This window comes from Melopsittacus undulatus, chromosome 1 (assembly GCF_012275295.1).
Source record: "Melopsittacus undulatus isolate bMelUnd1 chromosome 1, bMelUnd1.mat.Z, whole genome shotgun sequence".
Classification (NCBI taxonomy): domain Eukaryota; kingdom Metazoa; phylum Chordata; class Aves; order Psittaciformes; family Psittaculidae; genus Melopsittacus; species Melopsittacus undulatus.
The window spans coordinates 20,903,955-20,910,285 of record NC_047527.1 but is presented as its reverse complement, the minus strand read 5'-3'; positions in this window follow the sequence as shown (position 1 = coordinate 20,910,285).

Genomic DNA, 6,331 nt, shown 5'->3' with positions numbered 1-6,331 from the left:
CATATTCTCTGTGAGTTTGTATGTCTATGAAGGTAAGAGTTAAATTCATTTGCCTCCCCCATTAGACATACCAATATGCTTAGGTGGCCACTAAAATAACTATTCAGAAGCTGTTCATAAAAGACAGCTGGCACTGGGAAGAAAATCCATGTATGAACTGCAAAAAGGAATTTTTACACACTAGTTAAATATGTATAAATAGAAATGTGGGCCTGAATCCTAATTTATTCCATATTAGGATCATTTCAATACCTTGCTCCTAGGTGTGTGAGTACTTAATACTTTCCTTGTAGTACAACATATGTATGCAATAGGGAATTGTTTATTAATTATTCCAACAAAAATGCAAATTGAAATCTAGAGTCAGAGTGAGATTTCTGCATACAATGGCATAGGCTAAGAAATATTTTTAGATGTCTTAATAAGGAGCAAAAATTTGTGGTAAGCTTTCTGCAGGTCATTGTGTTATCTGGTAAGAGATCTGGTGCTGTAAGTTTCCATGGAAGATCTAAACAAGTATTGAAAATAGTGCTCTATGGGTAAGACCATGGCAGTCTGCACACATCCTTCCAACTTGTGGCTTTCTGCCAACTTGCTATCAACATTATAGGACAGGAAGGGACCTGACTCACTCTAACAATAAACAGTGGCTGTAGCAGCTCAGCAGTATTAATTTAGAAATGGATAGCCATTGTTGGTGGCCGTGTACTGACCTAATTGAAAGCACATGGTCAGGATCCTGCTTCATTTGCATATAACAGAAGATGAACTGTTTCAGATCCGTGCCAGACTTGTAACTTGTTTGTGTTTCAAAGGATTTACTGGCAGAGAGAGTGCAATGTAAACCTGTATGATACAGGAAAGCTACAGAAATTGGTTGATGATGCTGATGTATGAAAGAGTAGAAGGGATTTTGAAGGAAGGCAGAAGGGAAGGTTCATTATGTAAAAAGCTGTTCCACAGATAGTTGCCTTGGGTGGATACCACATTTAGGCATTTGGATGCAAGAACAAAGATGTCCTGATGGTGAGATTATTTACTAGCTAAGAAATTTGGTAACATTGTGCTGACCAGATGCGTCCAATGTCTCGGGTCACACAACAGAAGCAAGCCTGCCATGCTGCATAGCACATTGGTATGTGAAACAGCCCTAGCTGCACGTCAGCAATCAGCAGACAGGCAGTTTCTGAGTCTTGTATCCAGAGAATGAGATGAGACAGGATGTTTAGCAGGAGATGGCCTTGGTACACAATTATCTGGGCAATGTTACAAACCTTGCTTATTATGTTGACCACATTCCCCAGAAGGGTGGCAGCTGTGGAGTGGTGAAGTCTGACTGCCCTGTGTGACTTCTCTCTCTGTTCATGATAACTTTCCTGAGATACTTCAAGATCCCCTAAACCTGTCTATATCCTGAAACCTAGCTTTAGGGCAGTCAAAGACTGGATCCAACTTCTTTGGTACAAACCATGTCTGATGACAAGCAACTTTATACAATCTTCTCAAGTGACACATTCCTGTTCTTATTCATTAGGTGGTAACTGAACAGAAATTACATTGTCTCTAAGACGGCTTCTTAGTTCTTGATGTGTAACCTTCCAGTGACCTTAACAAAACCATGATTACGTTGTGGAGATGTGGATCCCACCTTTATATATAGATAGGCTTATATCTCTGATCTCTTTACTTTTCTTCTTCTAGAGCCAACTGCCAGTAGAAACAGCCGATTTGTTTATAAAATAATATACCACTGTATAATTAAGGGTGACAGAATGTAGTCCATACCGCTTAAGACAATTTAAAGTCCTAAAAATAGATCCCTGTACTGGTTTTAGTGGAAGAAGCCAGCTCAAAGGATCATCTGGACATTTTCACTCCAGGTAGCCTTCCTAAGAGTGAAAAGTCTTATTTACAAGGTCTGTTCTTTGAGTAGCATCTTTCAAATATAAGCAGCTTCAATACAGGAAATAACCACGAGACACAGACTTTTAGATAAAGGACTTGCAGACACCTCTGTCTTTTTATATGACAGGATTTTTGAAATGTAATTTTCCCCAAAAGATTATACCACTTAATTTGTTTGAGGTCCCCTGGTTGCACATGAGGATTTCTACAGCTGTGCTGAAACAGTGTGCTTTCTGCTGGAGTGATTTGCTAGCATCTGGTGAGCTTTTGTTATTTACCTGGGTTCAGGTTTTAATCAGAAACAAACTTACTTTATCATGTTTCCATAATTCCAATCCAACATATAGTAGGATTTTCCTCTGATGTGTATATACATGTAAAATACATTTTCTTCCACTATGGGCTGCCCAGTGAGGTTGTGAATGCTCCATCCCTGGCAGTGTTCAAGGCCAGGTTGGACAGAGCCTTGGGTGATATGGTTTAGTGTGAGGTGTCCATGCCCATGGCAGGGGGGTTGGAACTAGATGATCTTAAGGTCCTTTCCAACCCTAATTATTCTATGATTCTATGTGAGAAATATAATCACTCAAAAGAAAGTGGACATTAGCTAAAGAAGAGAATTCACAGTTACCAATAGACAATGTTAGGCAAATTTATCTTCTCAAAGACTCAGTGCAATTTTATCTTTTAGTTTTCCTTCATTTTGTCCCTGATACTTCCTTAATGTATTTCATCATTTTACCATTTCTGTAGGATATTGACTGGAAGACACACAATTTCACTGTGTGACAGCAATGATACTGAGAATATAAGAAAGTATAATTATTGTGTAAGCAATATATGAATATTGGGTTAAACGTGCATTCTTGTTAGCCAAATGACTGAGATGGCATACAAACCAGAAAACAGGTATTTTTGATCTTCCTGGTATGTTCATATACATACATATCCACAGGCTCATGTCTCTGCATGTGTACATTGTAATGTCTTTAGTGTGTACTTCCGTTCTGCAGTTCAGGCATGGTTTTCTGAGAACATTTTACTTGTGATTTTAATTCTGACACCCAAGTGTAAAATGTTTTAGTGTTTGAACTGAAATCTGGTTTACCTGCCTTATGAAAAGAATGAGCTAAATAACTTGTACACAGAAATGGTGTTTGAAAAAGCAAGCTTAGTTTTCTTTGGAAATAATGAATAACCTACCTAAATTCAAACTAGACTAACAGGAGCATTTTTGTACTCTCATTTTATCTGCAAATTATTGAAGGTTGACCTTGAACCTGAAAATGAAAATAAAGACAATTTTTAAAGTGTCTGTTTACTGCATTTTACATTCCTGTGTTTGTTGTTGATTTATCTTCAAGAGCTAAGACCCTGAGGTAACCTGCAAATAAAAAAGGCATTTGATATACAGTATTACTTTCATGCTACTCGGGACTCATCCAAATATAATGAATGTGGCGACAAAGGATGACACACTCCTATCAGGCATGCCATGCCCATATAATCAAAGCCCCCCTTCTTGGGTGGTGATGGTACCTATTTGTCCTTCTTCCTCTCTTGTCATTTTTACCAGTTGCAGCCAGAAGATTCATTACTGAGATTACTGTGTATGAAAACAGGCTGAGAAACAGAGTGCTCAGAAACAGAGACAAGGGAACTGAGTATGACCAACAGAAAAGAAGAGAAAAACAAAGAAAAAGAGGGTGCAATCAGGGCTACAAAGCAGACAAATGTGAGAGGAGGATTAAAAAGTACCATAACAGACAGCACAAAGAGAATCCTGGCTGAGGGCCTCACTGCTACACACAGAGGTGCAAACAGCTCCTTCATATATACTCCAGTGACATACCAATATAGATAAGACTTTACTTAGGGCTGTGATCAGGATCCCATTGAAGGCAAGATATGTGTGGTGTTTAGTTTTCTGTGACACTGAAAAAAAAAGTTGGTGAAATAATGACAAATTTTAGTCAGTAACTGTGCAGAGATTAAAAAAGCGAAAAGATCCCGTACATGGAAAGAAAGGCAGCCAAGCACAATGCCACAGAAAATGGCAAATGCTAGCAGCAAAGCTGTTAACTGCCTATTGAGAAGATCCAAGGTCTCCAGGATTCCAGCAGCAATGGACTAGCAGCCAGCAGCCTGGTTCATATCTAGCAGGAGAACCAGCGAAGGTGGGGAGTAAAGGGGCCATGGTTTATTCTACCTGTTTATTTGGTGCAGGTGTTGTAAATGCATGAGCCAGCTAAAATACACAGCTTGGATACCCTTGATCCTGCCTGAACTGAGAAGCACAGGGTGGAGAAAGTAGCTGCTGTGTTATTGAACCTGTGCCATAGAAAAAAATATTTTCTTTCTTCCCCCCCCCAGAATTACACTGAAATTTTCCTTAGAGCCAGAAAGGGTTACTCTTGCTGAAATATCATCCCTATCCTAATTGCCTATGCCTCCAGCGTTGTCTGACAAGTAGCTTGCTCTCTGATTCCTGGCCAAGATGCTGACGTGGCAACTGGCTTGTTTCCTGTGGAAAAGGAAGAATAGTATCTAAGGAACAGCTTTCAGATGTGCCAGAAGGAAAAAGGATTTGGGAATATAAGGAAGCCAAGGAAGCCACAGTCCAGCAGTCAGGCATGTAAGACCTCACGAGGACCTCATGAACAAGACGCTTCAAATTCAGAGGTCAGACTGCCTTGCAAGCAGAGCCCTTTTTGCTGCAGGCAGTGATGGAGGGGGGAAACCTGTTGCAAGCCAAGCCACCAAAGCAGTTGGGATGTGATGAACTCTGTTCCTCTCTCACCTCTGGGATATATGTGCAAGGTGGCATTTCTCAAATTAAAGCTTAGGAGGTGTTACATGATCCACAACACTCTATACCCTGGGCATCCACAGTACATTTTCATTCCACAGGAAGGCAAATCTGGCCTCATATTTTGAAGAATTCAATACACTGCAGTGTTTCAAAACTAAACCTTCATTGTCCTTAGGCCAAGCATTCCCCATTGAACTACTGCCTTCCAGGTGCATCCTTTCCACATTTAATCAGTGAAGGATGTGGAATAGGTACCAGGAAAGAATAAGACGTGGTGGCCTAAGGTGCAGGTCTGCAAGACCTCTTGATCTATCCTGTTAGATCCTGGGGTTTTCAAGTCCTTGAGTCTGATTTTCAGATTTTATTTTTCAGGTAGCCTATGCATATTATAGAATCATAGAATAGTTAGGATTGGAAAGGACCTTAAGATCGTCCAGTTCCAAGCCCCCTGCCATGGGCAGGGACACCTCACACTAAACCATATCACCCAAGGCTTCATCCAAACTGGCCTTGAACACTGCCAAAGATGAGGCATTCACTACCTCCCTGGGCAACCCATTCCAGTACCTCACCACCCTAACAGTAAAAAATTTCTTCCTTATATCCAGTCTAAACCTCTGCTGTTTAAGTTTCAACCCGTTACCCCTTGTCCTATCACTACAGTCCCTAATGAAGAGTCCCTCCCCAGCATCCCTGTAGGCCCCCTTCAGATACTGGAAGGCTGCTATGAGGTCTCCACGCAGCCTTCTCTTCTCCAGAATTGAAAGCCATTCTCCTGCTCATGAGTAAACTAGTGGCAAAGTTGGATCATTAATATAGGATTAAAAGTGAGGCGATTCACCAGAAAAGACATTTGTTGATTTATGCCACCTTAATAAGATAAACTTCAAATTTATTTGCAACAGCTCCTTGCATAGGAAAGCTCATGGAACACTAAAACAGGGGAAATACTCTGATCTTAATGGTAGAACTAGGATGCTCATAAGCAAGAAGGAAGAAGGGAGAATGTAATAGCTTTTCTTTTCTTTCTGGATGATTTAACATAATTTTAAGACCAGAGTGAGAAAAGTGGGATGCCTCTGTAAATCTGTCCCTGATAGACTGGTTGAAACAAGTAGTTTTAGATTGCTGTGGGTGCCTGCTTAGGAAAGAAACAGGGTTGAGGGAGAAAGAAAGAGTGGTATCACAGGTCAGGACTGAGCTGTGCTGCCAGCTGTATTAATTAGCCTTGCTTGCACACTCTTGCATTATAATCAGTATTATTCAGCTTTAATTTAATTTCCATTAACCTTTGCAAAACACCCACATGTTTGGATACAGGAAAATATGTCTGGGGCATTACTGCATAGAAAGAACAATTTGCTCACAGTCAAAAACAACTTGAGAAAAGGCACCTTAACTAATCAGCAGCCTATAATTTATCAGCTATGAGGAGCTGTCAAATGCAAAACCCATGATAATATGTATGGTCATTTGTATCTGCTCTTACCAGGGAGTAAAACTATTGGGCTTGTTTGTGTAGGGCAGATAAAACTATCCAGAGCACTCTTAGTAAGCGGCTTAATGTTCAGTTTGCTTGACTCAAGGGCTGAAGGGCTGATTTAACCTAAAACA